Here is a 23874-nt window from a genome sequence, read left to right on the forward strand (position 1 = left end):
TGTATTGAAATAATGGCCGTTATTTACTGTTATATGGTGGCCATCCACTCAATTTCAACATTGTGTGAACAGAGCCTTTCTGTGTTTTCAATCCACTCCTGGTTTTGGTTGCAATATGAGGACAACAATACTGACTGAAATATACGTAGTGTGAACCCAGCCATAAGGTTATGACTTCACGTGACTGCTTAGTGGTCACTTGGAAGGGGGCCCAATCAAAAGTTTGCCCAGACAATTCTAGTTATGTCCCTGCCGAGACTTATGGGTTCGGACAGACTCAAGCAGTAAGTAAAGTAAGTGAAAACTGTTCTTGGGAATCCCCTGGGAGTCAACAAGAATCTCGGACTAGTGTTTTGTTAAGGGTTAGACTTAGAGCAATAAAAAGAGTTTCTGAGAACCCTTATATTGTACCTCTCTTCTGCAAGGACGACCTTCTTGCTCTAACCATCAAGTGTTATTGAACCAGACTAAATTCTTGGATGAAACAAACTGCTTTACATTTGTACTATTACAGCGTCTGCAGTTTGTTGTCTGCAGTGAAACTTCAAAAACATCTCAATGCGCCATGTTGCTGGACACTTAAAGGGGTAGTGCGGGTATTCACAGAATAACACACATTACAAAGTTATACAACTTTGTAATGTATGTTATGTCTGTGAATGGCCCCCTTCCCGTGTCCCACCACCCCCGCCCGTGTACCCGGAAGTGTGGTGCCCTATACATACCTGTCACGTGCCGACCCCCGTCTCCGATCTTCAGTCAGTGACGTCTTCTTCGTCCGACTGTTCCGAATGCCGGCCGCCCTCTGCAGCGTCATCTGATGCTCAGTCGCAATTGGCTGAGCATAACTGTGCTCAGCCAATCGCGGCTGAGCACAATTGTGATGCGGCGGAGGGGGGGCGGCGGCACAAAATGGCGGACAGCCCTCGACACGGATCAGGTAATGTATAACGCACCAACACTTCTGGGTACACGGGCGGGGGTGGTGGGACACGGGAAGGGGGCGATTCACAGACATAACATACATTACAAAGTTGTATAACTTTGTAATGTGTGTTATTCTGTGAATAATTTTTTACCGCCGCACTACCCCTTTAACAAGGTGTCCTACAAGGTGCCAACCTTTGAAACATGGTATAACCCAGTGCAACTGAAGCTAAAGTATCTGTAACCTGAAGCACAGGTTCCCTTTTTCCATCTGAGCTGATATATATATATATATATATATATATATATATATATATTTGTCCAAAAGTAGGTGGACAGTATGTGTAATAGGGTTATGAAGGGGGGGATTTATCAAACATGGTGTAAAATAAAACTGTCTCAGTCGCCCCTAGGAACCAATCAGATTCCTCTTTTCATTTTCCAAGAAGTCTGTGGGGAATGAAAGGTGGAATCTGATTGGTTGCTAGGGGCAACTGAGCCAGTTTCACTTTACACCATGTTTGATAAATCTCCCCTTCATAACCCTATTACACATACTGTCCACCTCCTTTTGGACCACCCTGTATATATATTAAAACCACAGCAAAGTGGCTCCTCATGGTAAATACAGTGTTTGTGGTAATTGCTTAGTATCAGAAGGCTTATAATATAACAGAGTCTAAAGTCTAAAATTAAAGTCTCCTTGAGCAACCTCTCTTTCCATGGTATCCCAAGATTTACTACTTCTGGGTGGGCCGAAGAGCTATGTCTCTCTCATAAAGACTTCTGCAGTCTCTGTAACTAATTTTCGCCTTGCACTAAAATTACAAAAAAAAAAAAAAACTATTTAAAAAATTTGCAAGCATCTAAAATGCAATGTAAATAAGCAATTTCTGATTGAATCCTGGCTACCTGCTGCTTAGCAAGTGAAATTGGTGCAGTAAGGTGGCGAGAGGTCCCTTCGAGATTATCTGAGTCTGATAAAACTCCTGCAATTTGCTGCAATAGTCAGATGTGACATCTCCAAACAGTCTGAAAGCCCAAGGCTATAATTACCAAGATCGTGTTTTTAGTAGAGAAAGAGGGGTCTGTGCTTTGTATTCACAAACACCGTATGCAAAGGCTTCTTCTCTCGATGGGCGCAGTATACCATCCACACTTGGGAAGCAGAGTCCCAGTCAGATCCATGTTCCTAGTGCACGCAGCAGTACTTTACTGGGTCTGGATCAGACTGCATGCAGATATTTTCTACGTTCAGGGAGGGGGGTCTAAAAGTGAACGCAACTATCTAACTAATACTGAAGAACACAGTTGATAGGGACTACTTGGGGGGGAACCTACAATGAATTTGGGCTTAAAGTCATCATCTGTATGTGTTTCCCGTAACTGTAGGCTCCAAAACAACCCTCGAAGACCCTTCCCATTGATTTTCATTGAGCACAGAACATAAAATTTGAGTTATTTTCTTCATATAAGATACATTCTGATAGAGAGGAGCGCGTATGCTCGGTCAAGCATGGTGCCTGATCGAGCATCAGGGTGCTTGACCAAGCTTGATGCTTGACCAAGTACCTCATGCTGCTCAGGTGTCCACACTACAAAAACTCTGGCTTCTGATCTTTTAACTTCTCTCTTCACTATCACTGCTTATGCTGCGTTTACACGGAGCGATAATTCACCCGATCGTACGATTAACGTTTTCGAAGTAACGATTTTTTCCTACAACGATCAGCGTTTAGACGAAAAAAAAATAGTTTTGGGATCGCTTAAGCCTATCTCGCACATAGGTAAAATCGGTGAACAACTGTTTACACGGAACGATCTGCGAATTTTTTGCGAACGACCAACGACGATTTGAGAACATTTTCTCGCTCGTCGTTTGATCGTTCGCTGCGTTTACACGTACGATTATCGCTCAAATTCAATCGTTATCGTGCAAATTTGCACGATAATCGGTCCGTGTAAACGCAGCATTAGCCAATCAGTGGCTTTAGCAGTGTCCCACCTAAGTCAAGGCTTGGCTGAATGGAGTCCCCCACCAACAAGACACAGTCTGGCCCCCAAGGGGTTAACCTAACCCCCTGTTGACCAGACTGTGACTTTGTAAGTTTTCAGGTTAACCAGGTACTCTCCCCTCTGCCTGGTTAAAGGGAACTATCAGCAGGTTAGACGATTCTAACCTGCTAATATGTTCCTATCGCACAGGAGACACTGAGAAGGAAGGTGTGTGTTTTACCTTCCTCCTCGGCACAGTTCCGAGTCGTGTTAAGAGCACTGCCCATTCCCACAGTGCCGATCCGGCTTGTCCCGCTCCATTCACTATCATCAGAAAGGAGCGGCCTGACCGGGGGCATATCGGCATTATGAGGGCGGGCAGTACACCAGAACGGCACGGAGAAGGAACCTCCTCAGCATCTTCTTTGCAATAGGGACATATCAGCAGGTTAGATTCGAGGACTGACTGACCTCATATAATGCCTTCTAACCCATAGTAAATGTGTTAGGTCATTGCCCTCTATGGGTTGCATCTTGTAGACATATTTAAAGGTAAGCAAGGCCCTACCATTGCTAGATTGCTAGCCACCTAGAATGCCCTGATAGCTGCTGCAATAGGATAGTCAAAAATGTGGAGATTTCGCAAATATAACAAATTGTAATAAATTTGACTAATGTTCCTCCAAAGTATTTCAATTAAAGGGGAACGCCAGCAGAAAAAAATTCTTTCAAATCAACTGGAGCTAGAAAGTACCAGAGATTTGTAATTTACTTCTATTTAAAACTCTCCAGTCTTCCATTACTTATCAGCTGCTGTATGTCTTGCACTGTGTCAGACTGGAAAGAATACATAGCTTCCTGCTGCACATAGAGCACCTTTAGAGTACCTAGACCTTAGATTTTTTAAATAGTAAGTAAATTACAAATCTCTGGCACCTTCTAAAAGCAGTTGATTTAAAAAAAAAATTCTTCTTGCTGGAGTAACCCTTTAAAGGGAAACTGTTATCACTTTTCTGCTGCCTTAAATGGTTACTGTTGTCACTGTGATTCCTAACATTTTTGTAAACCACCTAATTTACCAAAACTGGCTTCTTACCCATGAAGATCAGCTGTAAAATCTTGGCCACTAGGTGCTTCCCTTCTTTTGTAATCTGCTGTCCACTGCCTGTTGTCAGGGGAAATCTGTCTCTAACAGCCTCACCAAGAAAAACTACATAAAGTGGGGGCAGGATTTAGCATGTGCTCTGTGCAGGATAGAAAGAAAAAGCGTGAGAAAGTCTAGGCTGAGTACCGTATTTTCTGGCGTATAAGGCGACTGGGCGTATAAGACGAACCCTGACTTTTAAGCAGATTTCAGGGGTTCGCCTTATATGCCGGAAAATGTTAACCCCTGCCTGACCGCAGCCCTGCTGCGGTCAGGCAGGGGTTAACTGCAGCTAAATAAAAAAACAAACATTTAACTCACCTGGGGCCCGTTCTTGGCCTCTGCGTGCCTCCGGTACCGTTCCCGACGCAGGCAGTGTGACCTATACTACCTGCGCTGGGGACGGAGATCGCCGAACCTCTCCCTGGCAGCCGAGCGTCTCATCAGAGAGGCTCGGAGACGCTCGGCTGCCGGGAGAGCTTCGGGAGAATGAGAGAGGCTTCTGGCACCTCTCTCATTCTCCCGAAGCTCTCCAGGTAGCGAGGTTTGGCGATCTCCGTCCCCGGCGCAGGTAGTGTATGTCACCCTAGGAACGGGTCCTAGGTGAGTTAAATGTTTGTTTTTTTATAGTGGTCGCCCCATACAGTGGGGATGGGGCAATTTTTGAGCCCTCCCCACCGTATGGGGCGACCATACCCGGTGTATAAGATGACCCCCGACTTTAACCCCGATTTTTCGCGGTTAAAAACTCGTCTTATACCCTGGAAAATACGGCAACTGGAATTTTGGAAGCCAAAGCCAGCACTGGATTTGAAAATAGGAGAAATCTCAGTCTTTCCTTTATGACCTGCTCTCTCTTTATAGTCTGTTCCTGACTTTGGCTTCCACAATCTTTCTCAAATATTCTCAAAACATGACCTGTTGGTGGGTCTTGAGGACTGGAGTTGAAAAACACTGCTCTAGACAGTCTGCTACACAGTCTTTACAAGGTAAATCAAGGCTTTTCTCTCATCTCAGCACCAGCAGCGGCGCTTAGTGTAACCCTTTCCTTCATTCACATGTCATCCACAATAGTGTGCTGCGTAAATTATCAGACCAGCACAGTTTCGTCCTGCACTTTTACCAGCACTAGGTTATAGTATAGCAGAATATGTGATGGGTTGTGCTGTAACTGGGTAGAGAAGTAAGGGAGGAAGTACCTGTGTGTGTACTAGTGGCAAACAGCCCCGTAATGGTCCTGCAACCTGAAATGAATAGCAGGAGAAATGGCTGTGCACCATAGAGGGGTTCCCAGGGGCTGAATAACACACACATTATATATATATATATATATATATATATATATATATATATACACACACACACACACACACACACACAGTGGTGCCTTGGATTACGAGCATAATTCGTTCCAGGACCGTGCTTGTAATCCAAATCACTCTTAAAGCAAAGCAAATTTTCCCATAAGAAATTATTGAAATGCAGACAATTGGTTCCACACCTCAGAAATAATGATTTTTTTTTTAAATGCTGAACAACATGTAGAGTGTATGAAACAAACATTTAGAAACAGCTGAATATGTCATATAAGTTACTGTACAGAATAGCAATCAGCATGTGGAGTATAATGTATAGTAAGTGCATAAATCTAAAAAAATAGCAGCAGTTTGTAGATACAGGAGGGAGCTGCAGATCCCCATAATGCAGGAGCGTAGTACAACAGGCTAGAATGGAGAAGCAGGGCTGCTGTCAGAGGTCTGTGTGGTCACATAACTGCAGTAGAGAAGGGGTGTGTGTTCAGCACGGACCAATCAGGAAAAGAGAACCACATAGCTGTGCAGGAGGACAGTGACAGAAACCTTTCTATACAGCAGTGTGTATGGCTGAGTGTAAGTGCAGGCACATTAAAGCAGCAGTGTGTATAGCTGAGTGTGAGTGCAGGCACATTATAGCAGAAATAGAGAGGATGGGAAACACAAGGGCTGACAGAGAGTGCAGGGAGCATGAAGGAATGAGCAGGGAAAATGACGGCACAGTATAGCAGCACTCTCTGTCCAGGGAGAGAGGGGTTACAGCTATGGAGAGATTACCTCCACAGTCCTGTCCCCTGATGCAAGCCCCAGCCTAAAGTGGATCTGCTATGATTTGGAAGGTGAAGGAGACTTCCTGGATCAGAGCATAGTGCTGTAGACCCCGCTATGCTTGGTTAGATACATTACGTGGGATTTACCATTGCAAACTCTTTTTAGAGCCATAATTTGGTGCATGATAGATAGACAGCATTTACTATTCCCGTACACTACGGGGGAGATTTATCAACCAAGTGAAACTGGCTCAGTTGCCCCTAGCAACCAATCAGATTCCACCTTTTATTCCTCACAGACTCTTTGGAAAATGAAAGGTGGAATCTGATTGGTTGCTAGGGGCAACTGAGCCAGTTTTACTTTACACCATGTTTGATAAATCTCCCTCTATATGTTCATGCACCGTCATTCTTTGGCCATTTGATAGCCGTCTTTTAGGAGGCCAAATAACAGCCACTAATTCACAGCAACGCACGTTATTTATACAATGACGGCCAAAAAAAGACTGATGTGTGAACATAGCTTTGGATGATCATGTCCTGTGTGGAGGTTACTTTTTGTAAAAAGGGGGGGTGGCATGGATTTTGCATATCAGTCCAAAAAATGGAATAATAGAATTGGCGACTGTCTGGTGCCATTTGTGGTGCAAGCTACATGAAAGAAGGAGGGAAACTGGTCAGGCCTTTGCTAATGCACAAGAACTTATCAAAAACCATCAATCAAATTAGTCAATTCTATGGAAGAATAGATGCAAATGGCATGGCGGATACATTAGATACATGGTTGGATACACTGTCGAATACATAGTATTTATGTATTTATGTATTTATCGTAAGACACTGAAGGTCACTTTAAGAATCACATAGGTTAGCAAGGACGCAGCTATTGGATGTTTGGTTCATTGCATGGTTGAAAAGACAGTATCTAGTCATCATAAGACACTCATGGTTTCTTTCAGGAACACTAAAGCCTCTATTCCACGGGGCGATGCCGAGGAGCAAACTAGTGCTGTCAGCGCTCGTTTGCTTGTTCCCCGCTTGCTACCGCCACTATTCCACGTGTCGGTAGCGAGCGTGTGAGTACTGGAGTACTGGAGGGGCCGCAGGGAGCTGAGGGGGGGGCTGCCCGGGTGATCGCTAGATCGTCCGGGGAGCCCATAGAGGATAGCAGCGGTCTGCTGCCGCCGCTCCTATTCCCTCCATTCAACATGTTTGGAAGACAAGCGATGCAACAATCAGCCGACATGAACGATGTCGGCTGATCGTTGCCATCTATTCCACGGGTTGATTATCGGCCGCAACAGCCGACATCGGCCGAATGCGGCCGATAATCGTTCCGTGGAATAGGGCCTTTAGGATAACAAATATATAGCTATTAGACAATTTGTTCATTTCATAGTTGGATACATGGTTGGATACATCTTTTCATTACAGGACACTGATGGTTACTATACTATTCTACATATACTACTGTACTATACTACATACTATTGGATGGTTGGCTCACTGTATGGTTGGCTAGATACTATACTATACTACATATACTACTATACTATACTACATACTATTGGATGGTTGGCTACATACTATATTATGCGACATATACTACTATACTATACTACATACTATACTATATGACATATACTACTATACTATACTACATACTATTGGATGGTTGGCTACATACTATCTACTCATCACAAGACACTGATGGTTAATTTAAGAAACACTAAGGTTAACAAGAACAAAACTATTGGATGGTTGTTTCATTGCATACTTGGATACATGGTTGGATACATATTACCTATTCATCATACGACACCAATGGCTTCTTTAAAAAGCACTTAGGAGAACATACACAAAGCTATTGGATGGTTCATTCATTGCCTTGTTGGATACACGGTTGGATACAGTACCTAATCATCATAAAACACTCAGGGTTACTTAAAGAAACATTTTGGTCGGAGTTCATCATAAGACACGGACGGTCTCTTTAAGAAGTACTTAGGTTAACAAGGACGCAGCTATTGGATGGTTGGTTTGTTGCGTGGTTGGATGCATAGTATCTATTCATCATAAGACATTGTTGGTTACTTTAAGAAGCATTTAGGTTAACAAGAACACAAATAAATGGTTGGTTGGATTATTGGTTAGACAGATAGACAGATGAATTGATTTGTTCACATTGTATAGGAAACACTCTACACAGCGTGACCTGACCACAGACTAGGGTCATAATAAAATTCTCCAGCCTTGATAGACTGGAACTTCCCCAGCGACACAGTTACTATATGATACTACAGCTGATAGAGACGGAAGGATTCACAGCACACCCTGCAACTAAAGTAGACGATGCAGCAATTGGTCAGTGGTAAGATGACGGACATTCTTCGACACCCTAAGCCACTGCTGGAAATCAAAACACTGGTTAACTCTGCTACATGCGTGTGGCGTAAAGGAGCAGCTGCGTCTCGGTGACACGACTGTATCTACCCTGGCTGGACAGTAGTTTGTCAGTGAAATGTCTGTTATGTCTGAGGCAGAACCCCACCTCTGGTGAAGAAGAAGACGCTGCACACACAAAATGTCACTATTAAGTCCCCCACCAGCAAAGTGAATGCTACCATGTCAAGTAAAGTACCAACATCAAATATTCTATAACATCAAGTATAATCAAATAGTCACTTGTTCCTATAGGACTGAAGGTTATCTCACATTTAATACACAAAAAAACCCCAAACCTGGTGTGTGATATGGGGAGCAGCAGGTTTGGGTGTCACAGTCTTAAGGGTGACATTGAATTTCTTACCCAGACATGTCCCCAATCTTGCAAGGATACAAGGACCATGCCTAAAATCCAGAGAGAAACTTAGCTTCAGTTTATCACAGGCAGCTGCTGACTGGCTTTTTTTTCTATCTCCCTCTCTCTCTCTCTTGCTGTGGATTCTGCTGCTCTACATTTCACAGGCGTCCAATGACTTTGAAGATATTAAAGGGTTTCTTCTCATGCATCTATGCAGCAAGGAAATGAGGTTGCATTAGGAGACACTAAGCAAAGACAAGGACTTACCTTGTGAGTCCCCCCATGCTTGCATCCTTCTACTTGGTGTGCAGCAGCTACAGAATTGTAATCCAGCACTGCATGAAGCTACTGCTGAGCATGCCTAGTAAATGCAGTCACTTGGAAAGCAACTAGGAAAAGGAGAAGGTTCCCTCAACAGCTTCATGGTTTTGCAGCCAAAACTGAAAGTTTTAAAGGTGCAAAACACTAAAGTTTGGGGGGTTCAGATGTAGAATAGGTCTATTATTATAATTTGGGGTGCAGCCTTTCAGTAAAGCTCAGAGTCTTGATGTTGAGTCAGTTTTATTCAATGGTGTATGGACAACTTCAAGAGATACTCTATAACTCTATACAGTATTTTTACATACTCAGCTCTGCTACATCTGACAAATTCAGCTCTGCTACATAAATATGCATTTGTGTGAAATAGCGGATCTCAAACACGAACGTAGGAAAAAAAAATGATCAGTTTGTGTTCGCCGAACATTCACGAACAAATAACGAACGTACAGTAGAAGCGTACTTTTCGATCTACACGCATACGTACAGAGTATCAGGTGAAAATCAAATATTACGCAGTTGCGTAGGTTCGCAAGTTCGAATATGTTCGAAAATGAGCGTTATAACCATTACGATCATCTAACGTCGGCGAGCGCGAACAACTAGCGTCATGTTAGTACGAACTTGTGAACGTTTACAAATATGTTTGCTCATCAGTAGTGTCAAACACATTAATAGATGGGTTGCTGGTGGGATATAGCCTTGCTATGTTTCTCATGATGTGTCCAAGAGCTAGCACTTAGTTTGATCAGCATAAGCCATAATTCTAATGAACTTCATTGGTGGAAATAAACAAAACTTTGCCAGAGCTATAACTACAATATTGTAGGGCATGATGGGAGTTGTAGTTTTGCACCAGATGGAATTTCCATGTACCTATTTCCATATACACATATAAGTCCTAAAACACTGTAAATTTCCTTAAGGTACAGGCAAATGGGGGTCATAATTAGTACAAAATTGTACACAGTGCATAGGCTATATGAATATCCTGATGTAGCAGAGCTAAGTTTGTCATTTGGTGCAATGTACAATACACTGACTGCAGGTAAAGTGACCTATTTAATATCTCAAAGAGCCTCATTCTAATAGGAAAATATTGTCTCCCTAAATAGTTAAATGACAAACCCAGCTCTGCTACTCTATATTCATAACTGTGCCAGTCTTTTTTTCGTTACCTCTGCCAAATATGACATTGCATTTTTTTTTCTGCACTATATGCAGTGCAGGCAGCTACCAACGTTTAAAAAAAAAAAAAAAAAAAAAAAGGGTGTGGGGAGAGGATATGGAGCAGATGTAGGGATAAGAATATATGCAACTTGACGGAAATTAAGGAATGCATTTATGGAAATAGATGCATCCCCACCGTCAGCAAGATCTGCATCCTATGCTGATTGTAAGGAGAAAAAAAAATGCACTTGTGATGCAGGGACCAATAAAACTGCAAGCTTTTTCTTTCTGTTACTATAGGAAAGAGGCAGGGTATCGGCTAATGTGTTCCTATGGAGGCAGAGAATCTAAACATGTGCATGTATGGCTGCTTGTCTCGAATTGTACCGCTGTGGAGAGAAGCAGCTGGAAGCGAGGAAACATTTAAACAATTTTCTGAGCTGCACTTATTTCTGCATCTCTCCTTGTCCCTTCCTACGTTCCCTCCCTGAAGTCCTCTTCTCTCCGCCAATCCTGGCCTGTTGTTAGGCAGAACACGTCATTCATAAAGCATAACAATGACAGCTGGAACAGACCATGTTTTTGTCACTGAGTACCTGGAAGGTAGTGGGATTGTCCCTGGATTGGAGTTAGATATATTATATCATTTATTTTAATTCAAATATTTACCTTTGTATTTTTTTTTTATATTTATATATGGACACCCCCTCCTCCCCATTGCCTTTTACTGAGCTAACAACGCATGAACTATGCTAGAATACAAAGGTCCCCAGGGCGGCACACTGTTCAAGCCCAAAGCCAGAAGTGGCTGAGCGGAATTTGTCATTTAACTCTTTGGTGTGGCGAGGAATCATGAGCGTGACAAACGACAAACTAAACTCTGCTACATCTGTATTCATAGAAACAGAAGGACTCCTGTCAGCGTGTTGTGTTTGTTTGTTTGTTTTTTTGCATAGAACAGTATTATGCAAAAGAGTTCTTATGGAGTCTATTGCTTACTCCCAGGCAGGCAGCATAGAAAAGCGATAGAAGGGGGCAGCCCAGGATCAGCTGTACTGTAATAAGCACAGCCAAGATGACGGACCTCCAGTGCTAGGCAACTGACAGAATTCAGGTTAGGACTCCCTAATGCATAATTGCAGGGCAGAACTTTTTTTTTTTTTTATTCTTGTTTTGAGTCTTCCCTGTAAAGCGAGATGGGTTACTCCGAACCAGCGATTGATGAGTGCACATTTCTTTTGGCTTCAGTAAATCTAAGCTAGAAGATTATCGTGAGGGCTGAGATAAAATCACTAGTATCAGGAAGGATGTTTGCGGTGTCGACAGCATTGCCAGCTTCCATTTATAGACAGGGATTGAACATCGTTCGTTTTGCATGTCACAATTTTCAGCGGAGAGCGGAGAAGTGATGGGCCCCAATGCAACAGGGCCCCTGAATTATTACATGGGATTAATGGCAGTGCTATCTTCTTATACAGTAGAGGGGCCATTGTGCCGCCAGAGCCTGATCTGCACCCCCATTTATAGGCAACTTGTATGATGGGGACAGAGCCAGGGGCCTAACTAGTATTCATGGTTCCCCAAGCCCCCCCTCCAAAAGCACTGCATATATATGTGTGTATAAATATATATATACTGTATATATATATATATATATATATATATTAGGGATGGTACGAACCAAACCCTCGGTAACGACTACCGCTATCTGCCCGCTCCGTGGAGCGGGCGGATCCAGCGGGAGGACCGCCTGGAAAACTGGGACACAGCCATAGCCATAGGCTGTATCCCAGTTTTCCAGGTGTTCCTTCCGCTGTATCCGCCCGCTCCACGGAGCGGGCAGACAGCGGGAATTTGCTGCCGAGCATTCGAACCTCGTTCGTACATACGAACCTGAACCTCGGCAGGTTCTGACCATCCCTAATATATGTATATATATATATATATATATATATATACTCTACATAGGCTCTGTGATGTGGTCAGTGGCAGAATCCTGCCTGCAGCCACAAGAGTGACTGGCAGAGAAGGAGATCTCTGCTTCACTGCTCTTGCACTGATAACCCCTGACCTCTGCAGGAGCTCCAGAGAACAGAGGTCGGGGGTTATCAAAGCAGTGAAGCAGAGAGCTAATTGTCTTCTGCTTTTTAACCCTTTTTTGCATTGCAGCATGTAAGGATCACTTACATACAGAGGTACATAAAGCATTAAGCAGAAGGACACAGACGGCTCTTATCTTCCCTATGCATTTCTGGGCCCCCCTGCAGCACGGGCCCCATAGCTGCTGACTGGCCTGCTTCTATGGTAGATACGCCTACCATATCAACTATTCAATTTACCTCCAATAGGTGACACACATATAAGCATGGTGGTTCGACAGCAACAATCAATCTTGTCCCCATGTTAAGCTGTCACTTTCTTGTTTGCTAACCATATAGCTCCTCTGTAGATGGCTGCACAATAGTAAAGAAGATGGGACTAACCAGGGCTGGGATCCTTCTCCCTCCACGTGACCCATAACAGTCAAAAGGTTTGCCTTTATAGTACATATGCCCTTGTCTCTCAAGTATGAGTTGGAGGGATTAAGTCCTATATTCCTAGTGCAAATTTTTCCTCCAGGGAGATCGAGTCATTTTATTGATGGATACCGCTTGAAGATAGAGGAAAGTAGAGCATCCCCATCTCTCACTCCTTCCTCCTCTTACATAATACCTGTCTACATTGCTGCAATGTTATTCCACAGACACCACCTGTCCGTCTAGAAAAGAACTGAACTTGCGTAGGGGACATAACGTTCACACTTGGATTAACGTATATTAGATTTAAATGGGACGTGTCACATTAAAAAGATAGTTTATTTTACAGTGGAAGGTCATACAGGAGAAATGGCTGAGCTGATTGATATATAGTTTTGAGGGGAAAGATTCAATATAACTTGTAATGCATTGTTTTAAACTGTGACCATTCTTGACCCAGGAGTCAAGTGGGCGGTGCTACTCAGTGAATGACAATACTCTGTTTAGATCACTAAACTACAACTTCTATTTCTTTTCTTACTATACAATATATCAGTCTGCTCTCTCCATTCTATAACGTGATTTGAAGAGTTTATCAGTCTGATCGGGTCCCTTTAAGGAGATCCCACCATGTAGATGACAAAGTTGCATATTGCAATGAATGGTATCCCACTTTATCCATCAATGTTATATATAGAGATGAGCGAACTTGGAGCATGCTCGAGTCCATCCGAACCCGAACTTTCGGCATTTGATTAGCGGTGGCTGCTGAAGTTGGATAAAGCCCTAAGGCTATGTGGAAATCATGGATATAGTCATTGGCTGTATCCATGTTTTCCAGACAACCTTAGAGCTTTATCTAACTTCAGCAGCCCCAGCTAATCAAATGACGAAAGTTCGGGTTCGGATGTACCCGGTTTGCTCATCTCTAGTTATATACTTTTAAGGCTATGTTCACACAATGTATCTTTTTGGAAAAATACGTCCATTGTTAAAATCGGCAACAACAGACGTACTTTTTGCAAAAAGATACGTTGCCTATTTTTCTATGGGATCCCGACAGGAGCGTATATACATAGTTCATGTCAGTTTTCACTGAATAGCGGCCGCAGAAACCATGTCAGTTCCCACTGTGGAGCGAGCGGATCCGGACGCTCGCTTCATAGCGTGCAGTGGAGTGTTCTGATGCGCCCGCATTAGAACTCAGAACTCTGTGGCCCGAAAGATCATCCTGCAGTACCGGCAGGGATGATCTTTTCAGAGACCGGCCGTTCCGTGACCCGACTGGGTCACGGAACGGCTGGTCTTACGCTGTGGGAACATAGCCGAAACCTATGTCCTCTTTTGCAACCATTTTTTGTTGTTCCTATGACTTTAAGGCTGTGTTCACACAACATACATTTTATGAAAAGAACGTCCATTGTTTTCAATTAAAACACCAGCAGTTCTTTTCATAGTGAAATGTGTCAATGAAGTCAATGCAAACAACGGCCCACAATATCAATTATTTCCGGCTGTTGTCCATTCATTTCAATGCATTTCTCAATGCTACAACAGCTGTTTTTTTTTTACACTCAACACAGCGGCCGTTGTTTTTGAGAGCCGAACGACCCCCCCCGCTGTCCGAACGTTGTGTAAACCTAGCATAAAATAGCAAATAAAGTAACTTTATGAACCATCTTTTGTTATCCTATCTGTTTTGTGGTTGTGACTCCTATAAAGATATATTTATCTCCATGGTTACAGACTACAAACAAAACCTGTGTAGTCTGACCTTGTGATCTTATCACCATCCATCCGTCTCCTGCTTCTTAAGCTACTGTATTCACATTTTATTTGCTAATTTTATGTTTTCTATTCCGAGCATTGATTCAGTGCTGACCTCTTCTGCGTCGAGTTACAGAAGATGTTTTCGCTTTTAGTTATATTCCTATGGGAAAACTAACAAAACATCTTTCCTGCCACCTGATCGTACATACCAGTCACCCGCAACCAAGACATAATACCGGGTCTGAGTATACATGGACTCCGCTATAATTAAGTAAAGACCAGTGTTGTTAGCATTTGCTGACGCCAGCTTTGTGACAAGGTGAGCTCCCATCTAATGTACTTAGATAGTCCAATGCTAATACATTTTAATTGCTCTTGTTTGGTATCCGCTGACACTGGAGTTATGACAAGGTGAGAACCCAAATAACATTACCATCAATATTTAATACAAATACTTATATAATCAAAGTATCTATTGTGTCCTGCTCAGATTTTTTTCGGATCTCATAAATATCCTTCTCATGTCTCAACTTAAAAGAAGTAAGAAAACTTTACATTACAATATACAAAAGGAATGTGCAAAAAGTAGTCACCTTACCCTTACTGTAATATTATCTATATTATAATTCTCCTTATGGAGGTTGCCCAGTACTAAAAATCCCAGAATGCATTGCTTTCTCTCAATTCTCCATCACAGCCCTCCCACCCTACCTACTCCCCTCCCACAACACATCTTGTTTCATTGCATCCATAAGGTTACTGCATCTGCTGTATTCACTCCCTGTCTGCTCATTCTGTAGCATCATTCATAACAAGGCAGCATATCTTTCTAAATGCCAAAAGAAAGATATATGTTTATGGCTATGTTTACACAACGTAAAAAATAGAGAAAAGGCGGGCACTTTTGCTATTTAAAAAAAACGTCGGTTATTGACGCAATTTAACTTACTTCAATGCAGTGCAATGAATTCAATGGAAAGACGGACGTCCAATGCACACAATGTATTAACTAACAGACTTTATCACCACGGACGTCAAAATAATGATCATGACATTTATTTTCGGACGTCTTTTGCAAACAGCAGACATTTTTTTCACCGTTCTTTCTCCGTTTTTACTATAAAATTCAATGGACTTCACATTTAAACCACACCCAAAGGCCAATTAGTCCACCCAAACTAAAATAATGTACCAACAGCCATCATTGGGAAGGCTAGACAGCTAAATGACGTCCGTTATTTTAGAACCAAAATGATGGACGTCATTTTAAACAGAGCTGAAAAAAACACTGTGTGAACATAGCCTATCTGTGTATATGACAGGGGATGAAGCGGGAGCTCAGCAACAAGATCCAGCAAAGCCTCCTGTGACATCAGAGGATAATGCCTTGTATATGGACAAAGGGAGGAGCAAGGGAACTGGAGACAACACACATTGTGTAGTTCTTCTATTTTCAACTTCTTGTCGGGGTGAATCATGTGAAAGCACGCTGAAGCAAGTACTATAAGGGATAATATTATTCAGTTTGCATCTTGTGGGGATTTATTTATTTATTTAAATAGAATGTTTTGATACAGGAATACCCTGGAACATGTAGAAGCAAATATAAGAATGTTGTAATATATCTTATTAGAGAAAAATGCCATTTGCTTATCTATTTAGGCTTCTTTTATAGTTACATAGTTAGGTTAAAAAAAGACACATGTCCATCATGTATAACTAAGGGAGGGGTTGGTAAATGGAAGGGGGATGAATGATGGGTAATTTCTATATTTCTATATATGCATGTATCCCTTCCCTGGACATTAGTGTTGAGCGACCTGCTCAGTTGAGCATATTGTTAGGTGAAGTATCAAGGTGCTGGATTGAGCTTGATGCTTCTTGGTGCTCGGGTAAACCTTCAATAACTGATATAATAATTGTTACATCAGTTATATCTCCTACCCATCTCAAAAAAGGTATAATTTTTTTCAACATATATGAATATATATATATATATATATATATATATATATATATATATACATATTTCGTCCCTTGCAGGGACATGTAAATGAAATGTACAAAATTTAGGATGGAAATAATACAAAAAAGGTTTCTTCAAGAAGCATTAGGACTCTAGCATTATGGGGAGTATAACAACCTGAATTTTTAAATAACTAAATAAACAGCTATATTGACTCACTATCAATTGGCTTCGTTCTGCGAAGCAAATTCCTGGCGTTTCGTTAAGGAAATTTGCAAAAAAAAAAAAAAAAGGATTAACCAATCAGCTGCAGGCCCCTCTGTGATGTCAGCACCTCCCCCTCTATATAAGGAGGTTCGGTAATGGAGGTGGCCAGTCGGCTGTGTGGAGGAGAGAGCAGGATGGCAGCAGGCAGTTAGAGCAGAGCAGGGAGAGACTAACAGAGCGATATAGGGACAGAGAGGAGAGGAATGGCGGAAATTGGATGATTGACTGGCTGATTTTTTTTTTATAAATTGTGATTTTCCGATCTTTGACACTTTTACAACAACATGCTTTAAAGTGTCACTACCGTTTTTTAAAGATTTTAAGAAACTTTGTAATTGGGTTTGTTAGGCAAATATGCCATTACCTGCATTCAAAAAGACTTTCCCCAGGTCCCCCTCCCCCCTCCTCCCCCCTAAATCCGCTAAGATTTGATTTGCGATTCGTAACGAGTTTGACCGAAAAATCGCTCATCTCTACTTACAACCACTAATGTCATTTAGCTATGTTTAACATTTAACAAAAATCCTATTAAGAGATTTTCCCTTTATTATATATGATAATGGAATATACTAGTTCTGGTATTGCTATATCGCATATAAAGTGTGCCATCATGCATTATAGCCTAAGAGACCATTGTTGAACCCAAAGCTGTCTATATATAGGTGGCCATATACAGTATATTCAATAGCTGGCGATATTGTTTCGAGCAAAGTTACGCAACGTTCCGATCTACTTTTTGCATCAATTGATTTAATGGGAACCTTTTATTTTTTTTTCCTTTCAATGGATCAGCATAAAACCAAGTACACAAAGGAAGGCAATCCTATAGTCTGTACTAGACAAGCTAGTTACTACACCTGCATAAGTATCTATGGGATTCAGCTTTTATCTGCCGGGTTTGTCAGGTCACTGGAGTCAGGTGGGGTTAAAGTAAGTGCAATGAAAGAATTAGAGCAAAAGAAAGGAGATTTGCTGTCTCGCTGCCTCTCTAATAGCTGGTAGAGAGTGACATTGTACTGGAAGAACCTATGTGAGAAGAAGCCGACTGCCTCTGTCACCGCACTGGTAATTAAACCGCTCAACTACTGGAAGATCGCGATTATAGTTAGACTGCTACATTTTAACCCTATTCCAAGTTCCTATCACATTGAAAGAAGATCCCCATAGTCTACATTCATCTCCTATAAATAGGACAGGCTTTATTTATACCGGATCAACTGGAAAGTTGCAAGAAAACTTGTTGGACCAAATAATGTAGCGTAGTGAAGAAGGGCGAGAATAAGGAGTTAGTAATAGATGTGCAGCCATTGATATGACTCTTTATGAATGGTTTATTTTTTAAAGGGGTACCAGAGGGAAAAAAATGTCTTCAAAGTTACATAGATTGGTAAATTCTATAAAAAAAATAAAAAAAATCCAGTCTTCAAGTACTTATCAGCTGCTGCATGTCCTATGGGAAATTGTGTTTTCTTGTGCTCTCTGCTGCCACCTCTGTCTATGTCAGGAACTGTCCAGACCACTAGCAAATCTCCATAAAAAAAATCTCTCCTGCTCTGGACAGTTCCTGACATGGACAGAGATGGCAGCAGAGAGTACTGTGTCAGACTGGAAAGAATACACCACTTCCTGCAGGGCAGGACAACATGACAACAGCCCTGCACATTTGGCGTAGGGCTGGACCGGTCACTTGCTAGCTGGTAACGTGTGACACCACTTCTATGGTGGTTGGTGGGGATATAGCTCAATCAGATGTTAGGTTGTCGTGACGCCAGTGTCGGTTGGGCACACAGGTATGGTGGCACCCCTGCTTTAATTTTAGATAGGCTGGCTATACCCTTTCCCCTGTGGTCAGTAACCTCCCGGGCTGTTTGGGGGTCCCACGGGCGCTTATCACAGTGGTCCAGAGTGGAGTTGTGACCCACCCGGACTACTGGTACTGCCACCCACAGAAAGGGGAGCTAACCCAAGGAAGATGCTCTCTTTACAGCAGGAAGGCTTAATACAGGGATATACAGTAGGATCTTGACTTGATAATATCCTTGAATCTTTAGCGACCGAATCTGTGCTGGGAATTTAGAGAGGGGTATAGTTGTGCTGACTGCATTGCGTGCTAAGAGGTAGAAGAGGTTCAGAGAAGTAGAGAAGAAGATGTCGAGAGAGTCCCAATTCAGGGTAGAAATGTGCTCTGCTGGAACTTTAGAAAGAGAATAAGTAGAGTGGAGTAGAGAAAATACTTGTGCCCATGTTTTGACTCTGTGGTCTTTGAACCACCTATTGCCCACCAGTGTCAGGCAACCAGTCCTAGAGGGTGACACAAGCCCCAGACCTTGTTCAAACAAAGTAAGAAAAAAAACAGACCTTTTTATCTGGGTTGAGCAGAGTGGTCAGAGTTCTCTGATGATACCAGCGCTGCGAGATAGAGTATGTAGGCTTCTAGCAATGGATCAGTTTCTTTCTTCTGTTGGATACTGTCCTGCACTTTTAAAATGGTTCTCTGCATGGGTGGGGTGATCCTTGACTTGTCCTCTCTAAGTGTGCGTTAAGCACTGCATAGTGTGTGGAAGTGCTGCTTTCAAGAAACAATTGCCAAAGTATTCACTAAGGTGTACACTTCCTCTTTCCATGTGACTTCCTTCTACAGCATTTGTAAGGTGTGCTGTGAGTGGGTGAGGAGAGAGTGCAAGAGAAATAGAAGGGCAAAGATAGGTAGAAAAGAGAAAGAACTCCCATTGGTGCACAGATCCAAAAACAATAACCCTTTAGTTACATCCAGCTGTGCAATACTGAGGTACACAATATACATACTAGTGACATCTAGTGGCAAAACTTAGGTACTACTTCATTACCACTTTGACTAGAAACACCCATGGTGGGACACCACACACATGGTGATCTGAGACATACCGCTGGAGTTCTAATGTGTCTTGCAGAAACCTATTACCTAATTTTTGTATATTTCATTTAAACATCCTTTCAAGGGACGAAATATACAAAAATTAGAACAAAAAATGTAATGTTAACCGGACACCACCTCCACTATGCCAAACAGGGGGCAACTGGATAAATGCTCAAACCTCCATTGATTTCAATGGGATTCTTTACTACAGCATTGAAAAATGCTGAACTTGAGTAACAAGCACTGGAGCATTTTAGTGCTCGTTCAACACTAATAAAGACGGTTTTCACATATCACATAGATAGTCCTGGTGTCGGCATTCCAACCAGCTGACCCAAGCATAAATGAGACCATGCCTTGCTGAAGCAGCTATTAATCCTGGCGAAAATATTATCTGTGTCAGTAAAAAAAAAAAGTCACTGAAAGGATAGATGATAACAAAATACCAATAAGACTAGATAAACTAGGGGAAACTTTGTAAGATCTTATGTGCCAGTCTTAAAGTGTCCCTGCCAGAGACCCTCACTAATATTTAAAACAAGCTACTAGTTTGGCCTGTTTTTATGAAATTCGTTATGATTCGATTTGCAAATCTTAACACGTTTGACCCAAAATTCGTGAAACTTGTGAAACGAACTTCCGGTTGCTTCACTCATCTCTATTGGGAAGTGAAGCTCACACATTTCCCTTGTTTTAAGATCGGTGAACTCTGAAAAGTTCCTCAGCCCTATACAGAATATAAACAGTAAGGTAGCTATGCACATGGGGTGCCCCCTACTTTTTTGGGAATACATAGGTCACCTTTCCCAGGTAGGGTGGGGGTCTCAATGATCAAACCCCAATTGATCTGTTTGTTACCCCCTATCCTGTGGATGGAAATATCCATTAAAGAAAAGAAGTCTAGAAACTCGTACACTTTATATAACATTCAGATAGACATTAGAAATTAATGACACAAAAGCAGAAAAACAAAGTACACTGATGACAAAGGGCTCTTGTGTCATATTGGCTATTAGTTTTCTTATCACTGATATGATGACAGCGGGGGACTAGTCATGGACCACCACATTAATGGTTCTTTCAAAGCAATGTTGTTGCTTTTTTTGTACATGCAGCTAATAATATACATTAATAACAGACATGGTGCAAAAATCACCCCTGAGGAAGCTGCAGTGCACAGTGAAACACGTGGGGACCTAGCTTCACTATTGGGCTAACATGGACATGTGGAGTTATAATTCTTTGCATTATTTTGAATGTTTTTAAAAGTTGTGTTTGTTTATTTTGGATAGTGTTTTATATAGATTTGAATAAAACTTTATCAATGGGAGCTATAGCACTTGAGTGCTCTCCCTCAACACTAATTAGGAACCAAGTGTTCCTTATTAGTGTTGAGGTAGCACTTAAATGCTTGAGTTCTCCTCACTCAAGTTGAGCATTTTCTAGTACTCAACTCAAATAAGGAACCCCATTGAAATCAATGGGAGATTCAAGCATTTAACAGGAGACTTTCATTTTGTTTTAAACATATACTTTAAAGGTCTTGTCACTGTAATTATAGCCAGGTTGCTGCAGCTCATCTCCCATTAGTCAAATTTATTCAAATTTATATACAAATACTATCCAACACATACACCATTTAAATGAATTCAAAATAGTGCAAAAAAATTATAACTTTACTCCATTGAAATCAATGGGAGATTCGAGCATTTAACCAGTTGCCCCCTCCTTGGCAGAGCAGAGGGTGCCTGGTTAATCTATTACATTTTTTCATTCTAATCTTTGTATATATTTCGTCCATTCAAGGGATATTAAAATATACAAATTAGAACAATTTTTTTTTTAGTTTTCTGCAAGACACATTGGAACTCCTGCAGTATGTTTGCAGTTGCCAGCATACTGCCGGAGTTCTATTATTACAATTTTTAGTTCTAATTTTTGAATATTTCATTTAATCATCCTTTAAAGGGAAGAATAATGCAAAAATTAGAAGGAAAAAATGTTTCTGATATTAAAGGTGTATGGCCACCTTTACCAAAGCCCCATGAAGTGCTTGGCCGAGCAGCAAGCTCAATTATGCACCACTTTGCTCAAACGAGCATGCTCGCTCAACACTTTTCCTAATGTATTGATGTACCTAAGTCAGCAGCTCAGTGCACTAGACACGAGCAGGGACTCCTGTCTTTGACAGGAGTCACAGCCCCTGTATACACTTCACATGGACCTCACCAGCAACTCAGTCAAGTAGTGACCACAGCACTCTTCCATCTCAGTCACTGATTGGCTGAGCAGGCTATCACTCTCAAGACAATTCCGTCTTGGAAGTGGCAATGATGTTGATCAGCAGAGAACCTGGAGACACCACAAAGGCAGCAATATATCATGTTTTTCATTGGAGGAGTACCCCTTTAAGATAAATAATAATATTTCCTCTATTAATAAGGCCCCAACCTATTCTGCAGCACTGTACATAGCTTGTCATCACTCAAGGGTGTTAGGGCAACAAATTGAAAGCAGAGCTACTGCTCTGATGTTGGGGTTGTATTGGGGTTGTATTGAGGGGCATATATATACCATTTCTGCAAAGGTTCTGTCCCTTGTGACCACATTCTGTTGGTAACCTGATTATTTTGTTCCCATTCTCTGACCACCCATTTGCAGCCCGATGCCTTTTGTAGAAAAATATTTTTGTGGCAAACAGTAATAAAAGTAATAAATTCTTACACAGCTATTATGTTCTTTGTTGAGACTTCCCAGTTACTAAGAGTACAAGTTACAACCATCTAACATGTGAGCTAGCTTATGCGGGGGATTAAAAATTCTTGTTAGTGTTCAGCTTTCCTGAAGAAAAAAAAAGTGACCTTCACAGTGTAATCCCTTTACAAACAAGGTCACCGAAACAGCAAAGCGCCCCAAGTGAACTATTCAAGTTTTTTTTTCTTTTTACTGCTATAACACTTGGTTTACCTTATGTTTAACTTGCTTTTATATTTTTTTATTGGTCATGCAAAAGACTAAGAATTGAGTGAACACATTTTCCTAAATTCATAAAAATTCCCAATCATTAAAAAAGTTATGATTGAATTCACCTAGTAATATTAAAACCCTCAGAGACTGTCATTACAATGGAATCAAAGTATCAAGATAAATTCGATATACAGTGCATACTGTATGTGATCTACTATCATTGCCTTTTATTGTTGTCCCAGCACTTATTAAAATTAATAAAATGTATGTAAATGCATTTCCCCCAACATATTTCGCCCATAGCATGGCGTCATCTGGGGTTCAGGACACTCACAGTTGCACAATTTTTCCTAAGTTATTACACAGCTTTATGGTCACAGGCTAAGAACATTTAATAAACAGTCTAATACCTGTGGAGACGGTAGGCAGGGCACATGGCTTAGTCCTACCCCAGTCCAAGGTGAAAGTTACAGTATATATCTAACTCCCTCTTTACATTTAGACCTCGAAAGAGAGAACTATATGACTTAATGGTCGCCTCTTTTGTGTAAATAAGATCATCCGACAACAATTAGAGACCAAGGATGGTGGAAATCCCAATGTACACACCTAGGGGGACATTTATGAAGACTGATGTACTTGTACACCAGTCTTTAATTAGGCCCCGCCTCTAACTGCCCCGCCGTATTCTCCCGGCGCATGCCTCTTAGTGAATCCAGCCTGACATGCATCTGCCGTGCGGTGGACGCAGAAATCTTCTCCATGTCTCCTCTCTGCGTTGACACGCCCCGCCCAGCCCCACCCATCGTGTGAGTGGGGAATATGGCAGGTGTATACCATAGAAAAGGGGTGAATCTGTGCCTTCTCCCTGGTGTATGCCCTGACCGGAGCCTTAAAAAATCTCCCCCCTTTTGTTGCTATGTATCATCCATGTGGTCCAGAATCATCAGTAATTGGTTTTAATCTATTCTCCTCAAGATAACATCTAAAGTTTGCAATGTGTTCCCCACCTGTCAGAGACCCCTGACAGATTTGTGTTCAAGGTGTACAGG

General features: G+C 41.7%; 1 protein-coding gene across 1 annotated transcript in view; it reads right to left on the minus strand.

Annotated features, from left to right (window-relative positions):
• JCAD (junctional cadherin 5 associated) overlaps nucleotides 1–9306 on the minus strand; it is a 79657-nt gene extending 70351 nt beyond the window's left edge. The window contains exon 1 of the mRNA XM_069959004.1: nucleotides 9220–9306. The gene's annotated coding sequence lies outside the window, so the exon portion shown is untranslated. The remainder of the gene's footprint in view (nucleotides 1–9219) is intronic.
• Between the last annotated feature and the right edge of the window lie 14568 nt (nucleotides 9307–23874).

Source organism: Dendropsophus ebraccatus, chromosome 2 (genome assembly GCF_027789765.1).
Source record: "Dendropsophus ebraccatus isolate aDenEbr1 chromosome 2, aDenEbr1.pat, whole genome shotgun sequence".
Lineage (NCBI taxonomy): Eukaryota > Metazoa > Chordata > Amphibia > Anura > Hylidae > Dendropsophus > Dendropsophus ebraccatus.